The following is a 22222-nucleotide window of genomic DNA, read 5'->3' on the forward strand; positions in this document are numbered from 1 at the left end:
CTGAGGCAGGAGAATCACTTGAACCCGAGAGGCGGAGGTTGCAGTGAGCTGAAATAGTGTCACTGCCACTCCAGCCTGGTAACAGAGCAAGAATCCAGCTCAAAAACAACGACGAATACATAAAATACATTTTTTAAAAAATAAAGAAATTGCCGGGCGTGGTAGCTCATGCCTGTAATCCCAGCACTTTGGGAGGCCGAGGTGGGTGGATCGTCTGAGGTCAGGAGTTCAAGACCAGCCTGGCCATCATGGTGAAACCTCATCTTTTAAAAATAAATAAATAAATAAATAAAAATAAAGAAATTTACTTGAGTAACTTAGCTGATGGTCCCTCTGTCTTTCATTTTCTACGTTCCTTCTGATACTCCTCGTACTTGGAGGTTAGGTCTCCCAGAACGATTCGCTAACTTTCACGTCTTTTCTCTCCTCTGCCTTGTCCTTTTGCTCTGCTGTCTGGGTTATCCATATCTCCCAAACCTTCCACTAAGGTTTTTTTTTTTTTTTGAGATGGAGTTTCACTCTGTCACCAGGCTGGAGTGCAATGGCACAATCTTGGCTCACTGCAACCTCTGCTTCCTGGGTTCAAGCAATTCTTCTGCCTCAGCCTCCCAAGTAGCTGGGACTACAAGTGCGTGCCACCATGCCCAGCTAATTTTTGTATTTTTAGTAGATACGGATTTTCACCATCTTGGCCAGGATGGTCTCAATCCCTTGACCTTGTGATCCCCCTGCCTCAGCCTCCCAAAGTGCTGGGATTACAGGCGTGAACCACCATGCACAGCCATCCACTAAGCTTTTAATATGTGCTATCTAAGGTATTTTTTGTTCTCAGAATGTTCCTTTCTTTCTTTCTTTCCTTTTCTTTCCCTTCTTTCCTTCTTTCCTTCCTTCCTTCTTTCTTTTTTTCTTTCACACGGTCTTGCTCTGTCACGCAAGCTGGAGTGCAGCAGCACAATCTTTGCTCACTGTAATCTCTATCTTCCCCAGCTCAAGCAATTCTTCTACCTCAGCCTCCTGAGTAGCTGGGATTATAGGTGCACACCACCATTACCGACTGATTTTTGTTTTTTTTTGTTTTTTTTACTAGAAATGGGGTTTCACCCTGTTAGCCAGGCTGGTTTTGAACTCTTGACTTCAAGTGATCTGCTTGCCTCGGCCTCCCAAAGTGCTAGGATGATGGGTGTAAGCCACCATGCCTGGCCAGAATGTTCCTTTTTAATAACATACTGTTCTTGTTTAATGAGTGCTATAGCTCATCTTTGGTACTAATAATGGTATTTTCTTAAATATATATTTTCTTCTCCTTATCTCTTTCCAAAGTGTTTTTCTTTAAAAAAAATCTATTTGTTATTGTTTGTGTCTGTGTTGGAAGCCTCCCTCAGTTGCCTTAGTGACCACTGACTCCTGTGAGCAGAGGCTGCTAGGCAGCTGGGAGCTCAGAGCTGGCTGCCCACCAAGAACTTTACTGTTGGGTGATCTGGCCGGGTTCTTTCATCAGCGAGCTCACAATGCCAGTGTCTTTTGGCCTTTGCTCTTGGGCTTCTCAGATCCCCAGGGAAATTTCTTTGAATCTCCTGCCTACAGGTTCATACTAAGCCCGGATGCCAACTGGGAGTCTTCATATTCAGTACAAAGGCCCTCAACGGATTCCTCTATTTTCAACGAGATGCCCCCGTCTCCAGCTAGACTTACTTTTCCTCAGTCCAGAGACCCTTGGCTTTAACCGTCTGCAAGATAAACCGTCTGTCTTCTGGCTTATGGTGGAGAGAGTCACCTTGGGGGGAATGTCTCTTGGTTACTGAGGGCTCTTTAAAATGTCTTTCAGCAAATCCCCTGTGATTCAATACGCTCCTCACCTCTGCTGCCAGAAGCACCTGGTACTCAATTCCTCGCCTTTGGGGGTTTCTTCTTGTTTCCAGGCTTCGTCACTTCAGCTTAGGACTCAGGTTTTTCATCAGCTAAGGTGGTTCTCATTCGTCCATTGCTTTCCAGTTTCAAAATTTTGTTTCTCTTGCTTCACATCCCATTTCCTTTGTCATTGTGATATTTTGAAAATGCCTTTTCTGCAATTTTAAAGGAGTTTCAGGAAGTAGCAGGGATAAATACCTGCAGTTTATTCTGCTGTCTCTAACCAGAAACTCTGTTTTTTTTTTTTTAATATATAAATCATTTTGATGTTTCCCAAAACTTCTTTATGTCTTTATTCTTTTTCTTTTTGAGACAGAATCCTACTCTGTCATCCAGGCTGGTGGTACCATCTTGGCTGATTGCAACCTCTGCCTCCCAGGTTCAAATGATTCCCCTGCCTCAGCCTCCCGAGTAGCTAGGACTACAGGCACCCACCACTATGCCCAGCAAATTTTTGCATTTTTAGTAGAGATGGGGTTTCGCCATGTTGGCCAGGCTGGTCTTGAATTCCCGACCTCAAGTGATACAACAGCCTTGGCCTCCCAAAATGCTGAGTGTCATTTTTTTTCCTTTTTAGACAAGGTCTTGCTCTGTCACCCAGGCTGAAATGCAATGGCATGATCATGGCTCACTGCAGCCTCAACCTACCAGGCTCAAGTGATCCTCTTACCTCAGCCTCCTGAGTAGCTGGGATCATAGGCATGCATCACCATACCATGCTAGTTTTTAATATTTTTTGTAGAGATGGGGTTTTGCCATGATTCCCAGGCTGGTTTTGAACTCCTGGGCCCAAGTGATCTGCTGACCTTAACCTCCCAAAGTACTGGGATTACAGGCATGAGCCACTGCACTTGACCTGTCATTAGTAATTTTAATCATAGCTATTTCATGGTCTCTCTCTCCTGGATCTATCATCTGAGGTTCTTGGGTGTCCACTTGTACTGTTGGTTTTGCAGCTGGATCTTGCTTATGGCTACTTTTGTTTTGTAATTTACCTTTGTGAGCTCATCTGCAGGGGAGTCTGTCTGTGGGAACCTTGGGCAGCCTGGGTTGAGGTCATAGCCCTCTAGTGTATATTTGCATTTGTTTCTGCCCTGTGCCAAGGGACCTGTTTTTGTGTTAAGTTCTTGCTTTGGGAGTCCCCAGAGCATGTAAGTAGCAGTCTAAATTTAAATCAAACCCCCTGAGGCTAAGTCTGTGGTTACAAATTCCCAGAGCAGCCTCCTTTCCCCACCCCAAGCCCAGATGTGGCAGGTGATCTGCCTGAGCGGAGACTGGTTTTTACCCTTGTCTACCTGTTCAGAGGATGTAACTCTGGAGAGTCTGGCTTGGGGGTGGGTCTCATTTACAATCCCCTGCTTTGTGGAGCCCAAAGCCTCAATTATTGTCACCATAGGGGTTGTAAACTCCAATCCCCACACTGCAGAGACCAGCATCCCCACCTCCCGCATGCTGCCCACACCACGCCAATACCGGCTGCCTGATTCCTGCTCTAGTTTTCAGCTTCTTCTGTGTTTTTGTCCCCGGGGAGTTCTTTTCCTTTCTTGCAAGCTCAGCCATGCATTTAAAAGTATATTTGTTATATTTTGGCCACCATTTCCATGTAGCATGTTGTAGCAGGAAGGTCTTCTGCTGTCTAGTCTGCAATATGGCTGGAAATGGAGGTCCAGGGTTTTGTTTGGCTATGTTTTGGTTTTCTTAAGAAGGCTTTTTGTTACAAAAATTAGCTGGGTGTGGTGGCATGTGCCTGTAGTCCCAGCTACTCAGAAAGCAGAGGCAGGAGAATCACTCGAACCCAGGAGGCGGAGGTTGCAGTGAGCCGAGACTGCACCACTGCACTCCAGCCTGGGCAACAGAGCAAGACTCTGTCTCAAATAAAATAAAAATAAAAATAAAAATAAATGCTTTTTGCATCACTGTATTCCCTGCAGCAGACCATCAATAGTGGTTTATATTGGGGAAATGGAATGGAATGGATTTGCCCCATTTCTATCTAATTGGCAATTGTGCCAAGCAATGCTGCTGTTCGAAGCAGGAGTCTTAGAGAACAGAGGACCGTGTTCATTTTCTTGAATCTGGCATTCAAGGCCCACCCTGGCCTGGACCCAACCTGCCTCGGGTCCCATCTCATGGCTGGCCAGTCTCCCCGGCATTCTGCCCTTCAACCACACACTTGATCGGAGGCGCCATGGCACCCTGCTTTGGACATGCTGCTCCCACCCTTGGCCCGGGCTGAACGTCCACCCATGGTCCACCCACACGCATCGCCCACACGTCCCCTGCAGACCCTGGCACTTCACCGTGGCTGTTTGCTTGCTGTCTTCTCTCCTGCGCCAGACTCGCACTCCCTGGGGGCAAGGCCAGCTTCCTCTCCTCTCTGTGTCTGCGGCATCCTCACAGTGGCTGCGTAAACATCCGAGGCGCTGGAGAGATGTGTGTCTAATGCGCACACGAGCAAGCCGCGTTCCCACTGCAGCAGCTCCAAGCACCAACTTTGCACTTGACAACATGAAAGGAGCTGTTCCAGGCCCCTCACGAAACCCGACCTTCACCTCGCTCCCCCGTCCCAGATGGTCCCACATACTGCAGGAGCAGAACTGTCCTCCGGCGTTTTAATCGGGAGGTGACAGGTCATTTGGGTTAAAATGGACTCTAATTAGCCCTAGTAAGAGCTCAGCCTCGGGGAGGGTGAGAGGGAGCAGGCCTTTGACGAGGTGAGAGAGCCTCACCTGTTTTGACACGCTAAAAAAAGGGCAGAGAATGTTGGGTGATAATGATGTGTCAGTGTGGGTTCTCATAACGCATCTGGCGGGGACATTGATAATAGGAGGCTGTGCATGTGGGGGCAAGGGACATATGGAATGTCTCGACACCTTCCTCTCCATTTTGCTGTGAACCTAAAACTGCTCTAAAAAAATAAAAAAAATTAAGCCTTAAAAAAAAAAGGGCAGAGAAAGACTTGGTCACTGGCTCCTCCTCAGCCCCGCTCCCTCCCTCTCAAGGCTGGATTCCAGAGCCCAAGCTTGGGGAGAGATCTGTTTCCACAATGGGAACCAGATGTGAGTCTCCCCAAACCTGCGCCCCCTCAAAAGCGAGAGACGCAAGTTCAGCAGCTTTGATGTGTGGGTTCCCTGGCTGCCAGGGCAGATGGCTGGAAGGAAGGTCACGGTGACCAGCTCACAGTAAAGTCACAAAGCACTTTCCCTCAGTGACAGCTGTCTGACCAGGACACCATGGGAGGAGCTCACGGAGACTCAGACGACATGAGAAAGCACTTGCCCAAGGTCACAAGGCAGTGGTGGTGGCACTGTGGAGGCTGGGGTCGCACAGTCCTGCACGCAGGGCACGTGAAATGTGGCTAGCCTAAACTGCCGTGTGCCTTGAGTGTGAAATGCACACAGATGCAAAGACTTAGTATGGGGAAAAAAAGTAAATATCTCATTAATAATCTTCAATATTTATTTATTTATGTATTTATTTATTTTAAGAGACGGAGTTTTTGCTCTGTTGTCCAGGCTGGAGTGCAATGGTGTAATCTTGGCTCACTGCAACCTCTACCTCCTGGGTTCAAGTGATTCTCCTGCCTCAGCCTCCCATGTAGCTGGGATCACAGGCGCCCGCCATCACGCCCAGCTAATTTTGTATTTTTAGTAGAGATGGAGTTTCTCCATGTTGGTCAGGCTGATCTTGAACTCCCAACCTCACGTGATCCACCCACCTTGGCCTCCCAAAGTCCTGAGATTACAGGCGTGAGCCACCATACCTGGCCTTAAATATTTATTACATGTCAAAGTGATAATATTTTGGATCTATTAGGTTAAATACAATGTTTTTTTTCGAGACAGAGTCTTGCTCTGTTGCCCAGGCTGAAGTGTAGTAGCACAATCTCAGCTCACTGCAACCTCCGCCTCCCAGGGTCAAGCGATTCTCTTGCCTCAGCCTCCTGAGTAGCTGGGATTACAGGCGCGCGCCACCGTGCCTGGCTAATTTTTGTACTTTTAGTAGAGAAGGGGTTTCACCATGTTGACCAACCCGGTCTCGAACTCCTGACCCCGTGATCCGCCCGCCTTGGCCTCCCAAAGTGCTCAGACTACAGAGGTGAGCCACCACACCCGGCAAATACAAATATCATGAGAAAAAATTCTACCAATTTCTTTTCTGTTCTTTTTTTTTTAGACAGAGTCTCACTCTGTTGTTCAGGCTGGAGTGAAGTGGCGCAATCTCAGCTCACTGAAACCTCTGCCTCCATGTTTCACCATGTTGCCCAGGCTGGTCTTGAACTCCTGACCTCAAGCGATCTGCCTGCCTCAGTCTCCCAAAGTGCTGGGATTACAGACATGAGCCACTGCGCCCAGCCCCAGTTTCTTTTTATTTGATTTTAATGTGGCTGCCAGAACACTGAAGACGGCTTATGTGTCTTGCATTTGTCTAGAGCTCAGGCCAGGTGACTCCTAGGCAGAGCCAAGGGCCAAGGGCCTCTGCTGGCTCCAGATTAGAAGCTGTGGGTTCAGGCCTCAGCTCCACCACTTCTGACCTGTCTGACCTTCCTCAGCCAACAGTCCCCTACACTCCAGTCCCGTTTTCTCACCTAAATGGACACAGTTGTGCCCGCGGAGGAACCGAATAGTCTAAGGATTCAAATAAACAACCAACGGCCGGGCGCGGTGGCTCACGCCTGTAATCTCAGCACTTTGGGAGGCTGAGGCGGGCAGATCATGAGGTCAGGAGATCGAGACCATCCTGGCTAACATGGTGAAACCCTGTCTCTACTAAAAATACAAAAAATTAACTTGGCGTGGTGGCGCATGCCTGTAGTCCCAGCTACTCGGGAGCTGGGAGGCAGGAGAATCACTTGAACCTGGGAGTTGGAGGTTGCAGTGAGCCGAGATGGCGCCACTGCACTCCAGCCTGGGCGACAGAGCGAGACTCCGGCTCAAAAAACAAGAAAAAACGACCAACTGACATGCAGGTGCTGAGCACCCATCCATAACGAAACCATTCCGCAGGGATGGGCCGCCCGGTCTCTGTATTCACCGCCAGGCTGTGAGTGCCACGAGGGTGGGACTTTGCATGTGGTGCTCAGTGCCTGGTACAGGTGGCCAAGAATGAATGAATGAATGAGCGCTTGTTCAGTGCCACTCGACACTGACTTACAAATGAAATGGTTCACTTCGGCTGTGAACACGAGCCATCCTCAATCTATTTTCCACCTTCGCGTTTATACCATATTTGTGAGATGCACAGCCATGGTAACCAGATTTTTTGAGATTTTTTTTGTGCCTATGTCCTAATTTGGGGTCCCTTGAAAGCAGAGCCCACATTAAGGACTTGGGGGTGATGCCAGGAGGAGGGAGAGTGTGGCGGTGGGGAGGAGAGATGGAGGTGTGTGTGTCTGAGACGGCTGTGGTCGGGGAGGAGAGGCTGAATTCCTCTGGGAATTCTGGAAGCAAACAGAATGCCTCCTAGAATGGTCTTCTGGAAGATTCCAGGTGGGGGCATCTATCCGCTGGCTCCTGCCCTCCACTGCAGAAGTTTGCTCCGGGAGCCTTCACCCCCAAGGCAGGTAGCACCTGAGAGGTGGCCCCTTGCCAGTAGGAGGTGGAACCCGTGCTGCAACCCTGATCAGAGGGGACCGAGGGCATGTGACATGGCACAGAAAGTGTCTGCCACAGTCCTGAAATTCACAGACGCCAAAAAGCACTCATAATGGCTACGACATATAGACAAAGATCAGTAGCAGAACTTGAGGGATGTGGCGCAGACAGAACGGGCTCTGGCTTCTGACAATTCTAGCAATTTCCGGCAATATGGGCAATTTCTGGCAAGCTAGCAGAAGTCTCACTGATTTGTTCATTCATGCACTCATTCATTCATGGGTTTGCTATTATTTACTGCATATTTATTGTGCACCTCGTCTGCATCAAGCCCTGGCGCACCCCAGAAAGGATGGTAGAATGGAAGAAAGGGTGAGAGAGTCATGAGACCCGCTGAAGGGAGGCTTTCCTGCCTCATAGATGACATGTCACTTGCAAACTTCAGTCCTTTCCTCTTCATTGGTAACGAGGCACTGATGCTGAATGTCACTCATTGTTGGGTGACAGCACAGCTGAAGGCCCCGAAGAGGGCTCAGCCGTGTCCTGAATGGAGGAGGACTCAGAAACAAACTCATCCACCCATCCTACCTTCCCGTGTCCACTTGGCCTGCAGCCCTGGTGCCTCCTCACTGCCAGGCTTTGTGCCAGTTGCCGGTGTGGTGAACAAGAGGGAGCCCCTCCCCTTGGGAGCTCACGGTCTGGAGGCAGAGAAGTAACCACCCCTGCAGATGATTCAGAGGCAGACTCCAAGCCCTGGAGAGAGCAGAGAGGGGGCTGAGAACTGCTGCATCTTGGAAGGCTTCCTGGAGGAGGTGGCATTGAACATTCACCCAAGGCCTCTGGGCCCCAGATGTGAGCTTCTGGCACAGATCAGACCTGGCTGAACCCCATAACTGGCTGCTTGGCAAAGGACGTTGGCAAACCCAGGCTTAGTCAGGCTATTTGCATATCATTTGCATCTATCTGCATATGTGGTGGCACAGCCTGGTCTCTTATGCATTTAAATTGCAAGTTATTTGTCTGTCTTTGAAAGCTCTCATTTTTTTTCCCCAAGGGGAGCTGGCTCCATTTCCCCTAGTTGCCTTAAGACTGTTGAGTTTGCCCAGCGACGTACGAGGCCGTGGATCTTTGGGTGCACTACATGTTTGGTTTTCAGATCACCTGATTATTTTTGAGGTACTCTTGACGGCCTGATACAGACAGTGTTGGGCATGTGCCCTGTGTTACAGATGGAGACACTGAGGCAGAGACTGACTGAGGTGCCCAACCTCACTTACCACGTGGGAGGCAGGACCATGGTCAGGGGTCAGGGCTCCTGATTTCTGATCCCATGTTCAGGTGGACCCTTAGAAATCATATCTCCGCTGGGTGCAGTGGCTCACCCCTGTAATCCCAGCATTTTGGGAGGCTGAGGCAGGCAGATCACTTGAGGTCAGCCTGGGCAACATGATGAAGCCCTGTTTATACTAAAAATACAAAAATTGGCCGGGTGCAGTGGCTCACGCCTACAATCCCAGCACTTTGGGAGGCTGAGGCAGACAGATCACGAGGTCAGGAGTTCAAGACCAGACTGGTCAACATGGTGAAACCCCGTCTCTAAAAAAAGACAAAAATTAGCTGGGCATGGTGGCTCATGCCTGTAATCCCAGCTACTCGGGAGGCTGAGGTAGAATTGCTTGAACCGGGACCAGGGAAATGGAGGTTGCAGTGAGCCAAGATCATGCCACTGCACTCCAGCCTGGGCTACAGAGCTAGACTCCATCTCAAAAAAAAAAAAAAAAAAAAAATTAGCAGGGCGTGGTGGCAGGAGCGTGTAATCCCAGCTACTCAGGAGGCTTAGGCAGGAGAATCGCTTGAACCCAGGAGGTAGAAGTTGCAGTGAGCTGGAGATCACGCCATTGCACTCCAGCCTGGGCGACAGAGCAAGATTCTATCTCAAAACAAAAGAAATCATCTCTCCGCGCAAGTGATGGGAGGAGCCCCAGAGAGGGGTGGGGTCTTTCCCAAGGCCACACAAGCTAGTCCAGCGCAAGTGATGGGAGGAGCCCCAGAGAGGGGCGGGGTCTTTCCCAAGGCCACACAAGCTAGTCCTGCGCAGTGATGGGAGGAGCCCCAGAGAGGGGCGCGGTCTTTCCCAAGGCCACACAAGCTAGTCCAGGAGCAGCCCTGCCTGAAGACAGCAGTCCCCTCTGCCAAGGTGCTTGTTTTGGCTGCTGTGTCAGTGACCGCTGCCACTTCGGAGGGGGACTGTCCCCATCAATGCCAGGTATTTTGATTTCTTCTTATTTGGATTGTTGTTGAAAGCCTTTTGAGGGAGTGTCACCCCAGCTAACCTCTTCCACTCAGTCAGGAATTGATTTCGCCCAGACACGAGCCCTCTAACTGGCGACTTTCTGCTGCCCAGGAGGCACAGTTTGGGCCATCCTTGGGGGTGCAGTTCCCTGCACTCCGCAGGTGCACCCCTGACATGACAGTGAAAACTAAAACCAGACTTGCGGACATCAGCTTGTATGTCAAAAATGTCACCAGAGTAGGGTAGGGTCTTACTCAAAGCAAGCATTGGGTCTAGTTTACTGTCACATCATTTGGGAACCTTTACTTGTGAGAAAAGAACTGTATAATTCACTCTTTTTTTTTTTTTTTTTTTCGAGAAGGAGTTTCACTCTTGTTGCCCAGGCTGGAGTGCAGTGGCTCAGTCTCGGCTCACTGCAGCCTCCACCTCCCAGGTTCAGGTGATTCTCCTGCTTCAGCCTCCTTAGTAGCTGGGATTACAGGCACCTGTCACCACACCTGGCTAAGTATTGTATTTTTAGTAGAGATGGGGCTTCACCATGTTGGCCAGACTGGTCTCGAACTCCTGACCTCAAGTCATCTGCTGCCTTGGCCTCCCAAAGTGCTGGGATTACAGGCGTGAGCCACCGCACCTGGTCTGTAATTCACTCTTAACAATGTGCTGGGTTTTCACTGGGGTTCCTTCCATTCTTCATCCTGTAAGACAGGGTGATTCCCATTACACAGATGAGGCCACCGAGGCTCAGTGAGGTAAAGAGGCTTGCTCAGGGTCACACAGTGAAGGGTCAAGGTGAAGGCTCAATATCAGGGTTGGCAGGCTCCAGACCCTGACAAAAGGGCCTGTACTTTCCACTAAGTCATATCATTTCCAATGTCAAGTCTAAAACCAGACCGGACATGAGCCCTCAATTCTAAGTCTTAGGTAGTAGAGTGTAGTGACCTATGAAGCTCGGAGTGGAGGAGCCGCTTGTGTCAGACTAACTTTCTGCTGGTGACAACAATAAAGTCGGAAAAATATATATACATATAAAATAATTTGATCGAAGGCCGGGCACAATGGCTCACATCTGTAATCCCAGCACTTTGGGAGGCCGAGGTGGGCAGATCACCTGAGGTTGGGAGTTCGAGACCAGCCTGACCAACATGGAGAAACCCTGTCTCTACTAAAAATACAAAATCAGCCAGGCATGGTGACGCATGCATGCTTGTAATCCCAGCTACTCTGAAGGCTGAGGCAGGAGAATTGCTTGAACCCGGGAGACAGAGGTTGCGATGAGACAAGATTGTGCCATTGCACTCCAGCCTGGGCAACAAGAGTGAAACTCCGTCTCAAAAAAAGAAAAAAAAATTTGTTCAAAAGTACTAAAGAGTGACCCAAAATAGGCAGAGACAGAAAGGAATGTGGTTCTTTTTTTCTTTCTTTTTCGGTTGTTTATTTATTTTAGGAATGTGGTTCTTGGAAGAAGGGAGTCATACTGGTGAGAGACGCATTTATCTGGTGTGAACCCTGAAAATCTGAGACAGGTCTCAGTTAATTTAGAAGGTTTATTTTGCCAAGGTTGAGGACACATGCCCGTGACAGCCTCAGGTAGACCTGATGATATGTGCCCAAGGTGGTAAGGGCACAGCTTGGTTTTATACATTTTAGGGAGACATCGATGTGTGTAAGATGTCCATTGGCTCAGTCCGGAAACTGGGACAACTCCCAGCAAAGGCAGGGGAGGGGAGGGGGCTTCCAGGTCATGGGTAGATAATAGACAAATGGTTGCATTCTTTAGAGTTTCTGAGTAGCCTCTGCAAATGACTAGCCTCTCCACATGAGGCAATCAGATATGCATTTATCTCAGTGAGCAGAGGGGTGACTGAATGGAACGGAAGGCAGGTTTCCCTAAGCAGTTCCCAGCTTGACGTTTCCCTTTAGATTAGTGATTTGGGGGTCCCAAGATTTATTTTTCCTTCACACTGGCTTTATCCTGCAGGGTATCCCCTAGTTTATGTGGTACATTGCTAATAGAAATCAAGCAGAAAATAGAAGTCTTATTGACTCAAGACTACATAGTTGGAGTTTAGGGCTTCCAGAGCAACTGGAAATTGAGAGAGAGAAGAAAGAAATCCCAGAAAAGACAGCCACAGAGGGAGGAAACTCCCCTTAAATCCTCAGCTGACTCTGGCATGGAGCATGACTCCAAGAAGCCTAGGGGAAGACACAGATGGAAGACGGAAAGAGGGGCGCATGGGTTCCTGTAGCTGCTTGATATTTGGAAGATGGATTTTCTAGTTCAAATCTCACCAAGTGGGGCTTGGTAAACACACCAGCCTTTTTCATTGAGATCCTGGGAGATCATGACTTAGGAAGAAGCCTAAACAAACCTACCCCAACAAAGTTTAAAATCAAGCCTCCACCAAATCAAGGTGAACGGTCAGCAACTAAACAGAGCAATATGCAAAATTCTTCAGAGGAAGTCAACACAATCCAGAATCTCTGTACTGTTATTATTTACAATGCCCAGCATAAAATAAAAAATTACTAGATAGATAAAGCAACAGAAAAATGGGACACATAATGAAGATTTAAAATAATAGAAACAGCCACTAGATGTTGGGATTCATAGGCAGACTTTAAATCATTGTAACACATTCCTTTATTGCAATCTACAAGAAGGCTGGGCACAGTGGCTCATGCCTATAATCCCAGCACTTTGGGAGGATAAGGTGGAAAGATTGCTTGAAGCCAAGAGTTCAAGGCACGCCTAGGCAACATAGCAAGACCCTGTCTCTGCAAACAAATTTAAAAATTAGCTGAGGCTGGGAGCAGTGGCTCATGCCTGTAATCCTAGCACTCTGGGGAGGCTGAGGCAGGCAGATCAGGAGGTCAGGAGTTTGAGACCAGCCTGGCCAATATGGTGAAACTCTGTCTCTACTAAGAATACAAAAATTAGCTGGGCATGATGGTGTGCACCTGTAGTCCCAGCTACTTGGGAGGCTGAGGCAGAAGAATTGTTTGAACCCAGAAGGCAGAGGTTGCGGTGAGCTGAAATTGCGCCACTGCACTCCAGCCTGGGCAACAGAGCAAGACTCAGTCAAAAAAAAAATTTTAGCTGAATGTGGTGGCACATGCCTGTTGTTCTAGCTAATTGAGAGGCTGGGACAGGGAGATTGCTTGAGCTCAGGAGTTTGGGGCTGCAATGAGGTATGATTGCACCACTGCACTCCAACCTGGGTGAAAAAAAGAAAAAGAAAAAGAGAGAAAGAAGGAAAGAAAGAAGAGAATAGAAAAAAAAGTAACAAAGTAAAATGAATCTATAAGGCAAAGCAAAGGAAATTATAACGGATAAAGGCAAGAGTAATTTAAGGAGTGTATTAGTTTCCTAGGGCCACGAGAACAAAGTGGCACAAACTCAGTGGCATAAAACAAAAGAAATGTTCTCTTCCATACTTACAGAGGCTAAAAGTATAAAATTCAGGTATGAGCAGGGCGGATTTCTCCCCACGGCTCTCAGGAAGAATCTGTTCATGTCTCTCTCCTAGCTTCCGGTGACAGACAGCCATCGTCGGCATTCCTTGGCTTACAGATGCATCACTCCAATCTCTTCCTTCCTCCTCACATGGCATTCTTCCCAGGGCTCTCTCTTCTTATTTCTTTTTAAATTTTAATGTATTTATTTGTTCATTTATTTTGAGACTGGGTTATGAGACTGGGTTATGAGATTGACTTGATTTTTGTATTTTTGGTAGAGACAGGGTTTCACCGTATTGCCAAGGCTGGTCTCAAACTCCTGGGCTCAAGCGATCCACCCGCCCCAGCTTCCCAAAGTGCTGCGATTACAGGTAAGCCACCACTCCCAGCCTCTCTCTTCTTCTTTTTTATTTTTTTTTTGAGACAGAGTCTCACTTTGTTGCCCAGGCTGTAGTGTAGTGGCATGATCTCAGTTCACTGCAATGTTTGCCTCCTGGGTTTAAGCTATTCTCTTGCCTCAGCCTCTGGAGTAGCTGGGATTATAGGCGTGCATCACCATGCCCAGCTATTTTTGTACTTTTAGTAGAAACAGGGTTTTGCCAGTTGCCCAGGCTGGTTTTGAACTTCTGGCCTCAAATGCTTCGTCTGCATTGGCCTCCCAAAGTTCCGGGATTATAGGCATGAGCCACTGCACCTGGCCTCCTCTCTTTTCTTATAAGGACACCAGTTCGGCTGGACACAGTGGCTCATGCCTGTAATCCCAGCACTTTGGGATGACGAGGCAGGTGGATTACTCAAGCCCAGGAGTTCAAGACCAGACTGGGCAACATGGTGAAACTGTATCTCTACTAAAAATACAAAATATAGCTGGGTGCAGTGGTGCATGCCTATAGTCCCAGCTACTCAGGAGGCTGAGGTGGGAGGATTGCTTGAGCCTGGGAGGCAGAGGTTGCAGTGAGCCAAAATTGTACCATTGCACTCCAACCTGGGCAAGAGTGAGATCCTGTCTCGGAAAAAAAGCAACAACAACAAAAAACCATGACACCAGGCATATTGCATTAAGGCCTACCTTACTCCACTATTATGACCTCATCTTAAGTAATTACATCAGCAATGACTTGATTTCTAAATGAGGTCACATTCTGAGGTACGGGGGGTTAGGAATACAACATATCTTTGGAAGGGGGTGGATATAATTAAACATATAACAAGGCTGGGCATGGTGGCTCATGCTTGTAAACCCAACACATTGGAAGGCTGAGGCAGGTGGATCACTTGAGGTCAGGAGTTCAAGAGCAGCCTGGGCAACGTGGTGAAATGCCGTCTCTACTAAAAATACAAAAAATTAGCCAGGAGTGATGGTATGTGCCTGTAGTCACAGGAGGGAGGTGGAGGCAGGAGAATTGCTTGAACCTGGGAGATGGATGTTGCAGTGAGCTGGCATCGTGCCACTGCACACCAGCCTGGGCAACAGAGTGAGACTCTGTCTCAAATGAAAAAGGTGGGAGGGGGGAGATACAGCAACTATTTTTTAAAAAGAGAGAATCAGATCAAATTTTAAACTAAAAAAATACAATGTCTAAGATTGAACATTCATTGGATGGGACTAAAGCATGCTAGACTTGGCTGGGCACAATGGCTTGTACCTATAATCCCAGCACTAAGCCAAGTCAGGAGGATCACTTGAGTCCAGGAGTTCAAGACCAGCCTGGGCAACATGGCAAAACCCCAGCTCTACAAAAAAAAAAAAAAAAAGCAAAAATTATCCGGTCATGGTGGCCTGTGCCCACAGTCCCAGCTACTTGGGAGGCTGAGGCAGGAAGATCACTTAAGCTCAGGAGTTTGAGGCTGCAGTCAGCTGTGATCATGTCACAATAGTCTGGGTGACAGAGTGAGAGCTTGTCTAAAAAAAACAATAGCATATTATTCTCAATTTTAAGACAGGTCAGTAGAAATTCTCTACATGGAAGTGTTGCAGGATCTTTGGGGTGTCACTTTTCTGGCTGGAGACCACTGTGGACCATGGCACCTCTGCCTGAGTTTTGCTCAGGCCCACTGGGCTTGTTCCACTCACTGGCCTGGCAGATTGCACTCAGCTCACACCACCAGCCTGGATCCCATGCCTGCCAAGGGAGAGCCAAGCATGGAGCAGCCAAGGGTGTGTGAGCAAATGAGCATGGGGCCTGGCCCCTGCCCACAGTCAGCCATGCCTGCTGCTGCAGTGAGGTGGGCAGCTCCAGGTGCCAGCATGGGCACTGGCTTTCTGCGAGGCTGTGACTGGATCAGGCACACTGCAAGCATCTTTGAAGGCTGCCGTCAGGGAACATGGTGGTGCCCAGAAGCTTGGAGACTCCAGAAACTGCAGGGCCCCAAAGAGGGAGTCATAGCCCTGGCTTGAGCTCTCAGGTCTAGACTCCCTGAAGGGCTGTGGCTCTTCTCTACTTATCTTCACCCACAATGTGGTGAGCAAGGGGCATGTTTCAGCCCTGTTCGTGTTACAGCTCTTTCAGCCTTACCATTCAGCAGGTCCTAAGTTCTTGTCCTGTGTCTAGGAAGAATGAGGTATGTGAACAGGTGGAGGGTGAGCAAGACTAACAGGAGCTTTATTGAGTAACAGAATAGCTCAGAGGAGGCCCTGGAGTGGGTAGCTCTTCTGCAGGCAGGTCATCCCATCATCTCTGCGGCTCTCTGTAGAGAGGAGGCCCTGGAGTGGTAGCTCTTCTCTGCAGCTGGCTTTCCTAACCTATGCTCAGCTCTGGCTGAGCCTGGGGCTTTTATGGGCCTCAGAGGGGAGGAAGTGCACACTGATTGTCCATGGGTGGCCATGGGCAGGCTCGAAAAAGGCACTACAAGTTTCCAACTTTAGCCTGTGGGACTGGCAGCCCAACCCCCAGCCTTCAGGCCCTCTCTGGCCCGAAGAGGGGACCTCCTTGGAGACCCGCCCCCTGCTGCCCATGAACCTGTCTGCTTCCTGCTGCCATTCATGGTGCCCAGGCTGTAGGTACCGAGGGGTGCCTGCAGGCCAGTGCTGAGCTGCCCTCAACCCCTATCAGCTTCCCTCGTATGCTTGCTGGTGCTCAAAGTCTGGAGGGGGCCGAAGTGGCTGGGGGCTGGTGTGTCAGTACTGATCTGAGCATGTTTGGGCCCTGCAGCTGCAGGGGGTGGGGTGGGGTATGCAGGGCTTCTGCCTGCTGCATGGATCGGGAGGCTTGGGTCTGCAGCTGCAGTTTGTGGCTGCAACTGCACCTGGGAGGGCAGGGCTCTTGCCTGCTCCTGCCCCTACCAAGAGCCCAGGGAGGCCTGGGTCTGCAGCCACCACTTGGGTGGCAGCTGTGCCCAGTGGGGTGGGGCTCCTGCCTGCTCCATGCCGTGGGAGGCCCAGGACTACAGGCATAACTTGGGTGGCTGTGGCTGCATCCAGGGAGCTCCTGCCCCACAAGCTCAGAAGAGGTGGGGCTCCCATCTGTCCCCAGGGAGTATACAGCCCTGGCTACACCTCCCCATTTCAGCTGGTGTAATGGCAGCAGCCACTCCAGATGGGCCACCACTGCCATCAGAAGCACAAAGAGAAACATGACTGAAAATGGAGCCTCAATAAGCTGTGGAGCAGGATGAAGCAGCCTAACATCCATTTAATTGGCATTTCAGAGGAGAAAAGAGAGAGAATAAGACAGAGAAAAAATTATGCCGAAAATATTCCAAGGTTGATTGAAAAAAGAAAATTAATCTACAGATTCAGGAAGTTGAGTGAGCCCCAGCCAGGATGAATGCAAAGAAAACTGTATTTAGGCACGCCATGGGCAGACTGTGAAAATCAATGAGAGAGAATCTGGAAAGCAGCTGGAGTGGGTGGGGTGGGAGGAGACAATTACATACGGGAAAACAAGGCTGCGGAAGACTGCAGACCTCTCATAGAAACAATGCACGTCAGCCAACGATGGAACAGCACCTGACAGTCATGAAAGAATAAATCTGTTAACTTTGAATGGTATCAGTGAAAACATCCCTCAAAATGAAAATATAAAACCACTTTTGGATAAATAGAACAGAGAATTTGTTGCCAGCAGACCTGCAGTATAAGAAATGCTAAAGAAGCCAGGTGCGGTGGCTCACACCTGCAATCCCAGCACTTTGGGAGGCTGAGGTGGGCGGATCACCTGAGGTCAGGAGTTCAAGACCAGCCTGGCTAACATGGTGAAACCCCATCTCTACTAAAAATACCAAAAATTAGCCAGGCATAGTGGCAGGTACCTGTAATCCCAGCTACTCAGGAGGCTGAGACAGGAGAACTGCTTGAACCTGGGAGGCAGAGGTTGCAGTGAGCTGAGATCACACCATTGCACTCCAGCCTGGGCAACAAGAGTGAAACTCCAACTTAAAAAAAAAAAATAAAAAGAAATGCTAAAGAAAAGTCTTTAGGTTAAAGGAAAATGATACCAGATAGAATTTCAGGCTTATGGGAGGGAAAAAAAAAAACCAAGCAGACACCAAGAGTGCTGGGAGTGGTAAGTATGTGAATATACACAAAACGATGTTTCTTTTCTTAAATTCTTTAAAAATGAATCCACCTTTTAAAGCAAAAATAATGTGTTCCAGGATCTATAACACATACAACAATAAAATATATGACCATAATAACACAAAAGACTGGAGGAGACTGGTGGCATTATATTTTTGTAACGTTCTTACGTTATACGTGAAGCGAGGTAATATTATTGGACAGTAGACTGGATGTTGAAGAAATGCACAGCGTAACCCTCACTACAGCAACCAAAATCTAGAGAGGCATAGCTAAAAAGCAAGTGGAGAAGCTGGAATAAAATGTTTTGTAAAGACTCAACCAAACAGAAGGCAGTAAAGGAGGAACAAGGGAGGGGGGCACACGGATAACAAACAGCAAGATGTAAGACTTAAACCCGCCCATAGCGATAAGCGGACTACGTGTGAAAGGACAGGCGCTGCCGCTGAAAGGCACATATCGCCAGACTTGACTGAAAAGAATCTTGGCGGCCGGGCGTGGTGGCTCACGCCTGTAATCCAAGCACTTTGGAGGCCAAGGCGGGCGGATCACCTGAGGTCGGGAGTTCAAGACCAGCCTGACCAACACGGTGAAACCCCGTCTTTATTAAAAAAAAAAAAAAGGTAAAGAATCTTGGCTGAACTCGTGGTATGTAAATGGTGAGAATGAAATGAGACTGTGCATCAAAGCGCTGAGCACAGTGCCCGGCCCACACTCGGGGCTTCTTCGGTGAAAACCCTGAACATATTCTAATAAGAGTCCTGCCTTCCTTCACGCCTGTCAGTGAGCCACCCACGACGCGTACAGCCCAGAGCTGAGCATTCATCTACTCAGGCTTTGTTGACCACTGACTTCAAGACAGACAGATGGGGCCCTGATCACCTGACGGTTGCATGCAGGTTATATGTCTGCGTTTCAGGAACAGGGAAGCGACCCCTCCTCACCTGCCTCCTCCAAAGACGGGGAGGAGAAGGAGCCAAGGCACAAAGAGACAGATTGCCAAAACCATGCCTAGGCTGGGCGTGGTGGCTCACACCTGTAATCCCAGCACTTTGGGAGGCTGAGGCAGGCAGATCACTTGAGGTCAGGAGTTTGAGACCAACCTGGCCAACATGGTGAAACCCTGTCTCTACTAAAAATACAAAAATTAGCTGAGCCTGGTGGTATATGCCTGTAATCCCAGCTACTCAGGAGGCTGAAGCGGAAGAATTGATTGAACCCGGGAGGCAGAGGTTTCATGGAGCCAAGATGGTGCCACTGCAGTCCAGCCTGGGAGACAGAGGGAGATGCCATCTCAAAAAAAACCCCAAAATGGTGCCTAGAGCTGAGACATCCTGAGGCCGGCTGGGGTCATCAGCTTGCGGCCAGTGTGGCCACCTCATGTTGCCCACACCCTCCCCTTCCCTGGAAGCTGAGGCCAGAGGTCTGCCCATTAACCTCCCAGTGCCCCAGACCTTCAGGGGAAGAAGCCCCTTTCCCCAGAGAAACTCTTGGTCTCTAGCCTGGAAGGCCAGCTCCTCACTTATTCCTGGAGTCTAGCTCTCTCTAGTCAAGCCAGCGGACCCAGCTTTTGGTCAGCAGGCTGTACACGTGGGGCAGAGCGGTGTCCGGGGCCTGCAGCAGGAGAAGCTTCCATTATGCTCTATGTCAGCTCATGGGGGCTACTGGTCCTGGGTTCCTACCAGTTGGTGGTGGTGCGGGCAAGGAAAGGGGGGTCATGGGACCCTGAGGGGCACTTCTCATTCCCCTGTGAGAGGCTCCACATCTGGCCTCTCAAGACAGACTCCATGCTGGACCACAGTTGGGTGCAAAGCCCTGAGGAACAAATTGCTGTTTCTAGCAACTTCTCAGCTGTTCAGTCCACTGGGCTCCGCCTCCTGGAAATCCCGTCACTAACCCTCCTGCTGCAGGAGGGTCACCTCTACCCTGTTTCTAACACCATAGAGCAGTTTTGCCTGTTTTTGCCCTTTTATATAAGTGGAATCTTTTGCATATTATGGTGGTAGATGGTCGATATTGTTGTGTACGGTTTGTTTATTCTTAAAATGGATCAGTCATCCACTGTATGAATGAATAGTCTGTAATTTCTCTATCCATTCGAAAGCTGGAGGATATTCAGATTCTTTCCAATTTAGGGCTATCATGGATAATGTTGGTGGGAATATTCCAGGTTATGTCTTTTTTTTTTTCCAGATGGAGTTTCACTCTTGTTGCCCAGGCTGGAGTCCAATGGCACAATCTCGGCTCACCGCAACCTCTGCTTCCCAGGTTCAAGTGATTCTCTTGCCTCAGCCCCCCAAATAGCTGGGATTGCAGGCATGTACCACCATACCCGGCTAATTTTGTATGTTTAGTAGAGACACGGTTTCGCCATGCTACCTCCCGCATTCAATCAATCCACATGCCTCAGCCCCCTGAGTAGTTGGGATTACAGGCACATGCCGCCACGCCTAGCTACTTTTTGTATTTTTAGCAGAGATGGGGTTTCGCCTTGTTGCCTAGGCTGATCTCGAACTCCTGGGCTCAAGCCTCCTCCCTTGCCTCCCAGTGTGCTGGGATTACAGGTGTGAACCACCTCACCTGGCATCGGTTACATCTTTAAGGAGCACATGGGTGCATTTCTTTTGCCTGTATGCCCCGGAGTGGAAGTGGGTCAGGGGGCAGGGTGTGTTCAACACGATTAGATATTACGGACGCTTTCGTGGCGGTTGCACTAATTCAGATTCCCATCAGCGACGTCTGAGAGTTCTGGTTGCTCCGCATCCTCATCAACATTTGGTATCGTCAGTCTTTTTCACTTTCACTTTTCTGGTGTCTGAAGTGGTAGCTCATTGTGGTTTTGTATTCTCCTTGCTGTTGTCTAAATGTTTCAGTTTCTCCCAAAAGTCATATATGTATTTATGTATATATATAATTATTTTATTTTGAGACAGAATTTTGCTCTTGTGGCCCAGGCTGGAGTGCAATGGTGCTATCTCGGCTCACCGCAACCTCTGCCTCCCAGGTTCAAGCAATTCTTCTGCCTCAGCTTCCTGAGTAGCTGGGATTATAGGCACGCGCCACCGTGACTGGCAAATTTTGTATTTTTAGTAGAGACAGGGTTTCTCCATGTTGGTCAGGCTGGTCTTGAACTCCAGATCTCAGGTGATCTGCTGGCCTAGGCCTCCCAAAGTGCTGGGATTACAGGCGTGAGCCACCATGCCCAGCCAATTCATATGTAAGACCTAATCGGCCAGGTGTGGTGGCTCACAAAGTGCATCCCAAAGTGCTGTGATTACAAGCGTGAATCATCGTGCCTGGCCAGCAATTTTTAATTTACTTTCGGCATTCTCCCCTCCCAAACTACAAGTTCTAGGAAAACAGAGATGGTATTTTTTCTCCTCATCTTATTTATTTATTTTTTTGAGACAGAGTCTCACTCTGTTGCCCAGGCTGGAGTGCAAAGGTGCAGTGTCTACCACCTGGGTTCAAGCGATTCTCCTACTCAGCCTCTCGAGTAGCTGGGACTACAGGTAAGTGCCACCATGCTCGGCTAATTTTTGTATTTTTAGTAAAGATGAGGTTTCGCCATGTTGGCGAGGCTGGACTCAAACTCCTGACCGCAGGTGACTGGCCCACCTCGGCCTCCCGAAGTGCTGGGATTACAGGCGGCACTATCTCGGCTCACTGCAACCTCCACCTCCCGGTTTCAAAGAATTCTCCTGCCTCAGCCTCCCTAGTAGTTGGGATTATAGGCACCTGTCACCATGCCCGGCTATTTTTTTTTTATTTTAAGTAGAGATGGGGTTTTGCCATGTTGGCCAGTCTGGTCTGGAACTCCTGACCTCAGGTGATCTGCCCACCTCAGCCTCCCAAAGTGCTGGGATTGCAGGCGCAAGCCACCACGCCCGGCCAAACATTCTTTTTTAATTAAATTAAATTAAATTATTTTATTTTTTTGAGGGCAGTGGCGTGATCTCTGCTCACTGCAACCTCCACCTCTCAGGTTCAAGCAGTTCCCCTGCCTCCTGACTAGCTGGGATCACAGGCGTGCGCCACCACACCCGACTAAGTTTTGTATTTTTAGTAGAGTCAGGGTTTCACCGAGTTAACCAGGCTGGTCTTGAACTCCTGTCGTCAAGCAATCCACCTGCCTCAGCCTCAGAAATGGCTGGGATTTCAGGCATGAGCCACTGTGCAGGGCTCTGACACTCCACATTCTTTCCGGTATCCTCAGCTCTCCTGGAGGCAAAGGACCAAGGGGGTGGGGGCGTGGCTCTCACATCCCGGACTGAGAGCCTAATATCGGGGCTGGGCTGGGACTGGAATGGAGATGTCCCAGCCTGAGGTCAATGGATGACAAGGGCCTTCCTCGGTCTCCTCCAGAGCCTCTTCTGGAGCTCCACTGAATTCCTGTCCTTGGAAAGGTGGGAGAGGACCAGAACATTCTGGAATAAAGACTGGAGACACTCA

The 22222-nt window shown here is 49.1% G+C and overlaps 1 long non-coding RNA gene across 1 annotated transcript; it reads left to right on the top strand.

The window, feature by feature from the left end:
• The first annotated feature begins 9668 nt into the window (after positions 1–9668).
• LOC135275395 (uncharacterized) lies at positions 9669–21124 on the top strand. The gene is made up of 3 exons (XR_010342996.1): positions 9669–9768; positions 13530–13622; positions 19964–21124. It is a non-coding gene; the product is annotated as an uncharacterized LOC135275395 (long non-coding RNA).
• The last annotated feature ends 1098 nt before the right edge of the window (positions 21125–22222 follow it).

This window comes from Aotus nancymaae, unplaced genomic scaffold (genome assembly GCF_030222135.1).
Source record: "Aotus nancymaae isolate 86718 unplaced genomic scaffold, 86718_ANA_hifiasm-v0.15.2.pri h1tg000003l, whole genome shotgun sequence".
In the NCBI taxonomy this organism is placed as follows: Eukaryota; Metazoa; Chordata; class Mammalia; order Primates; family Aotidae; genus Aotus; species Aotus nancymaae.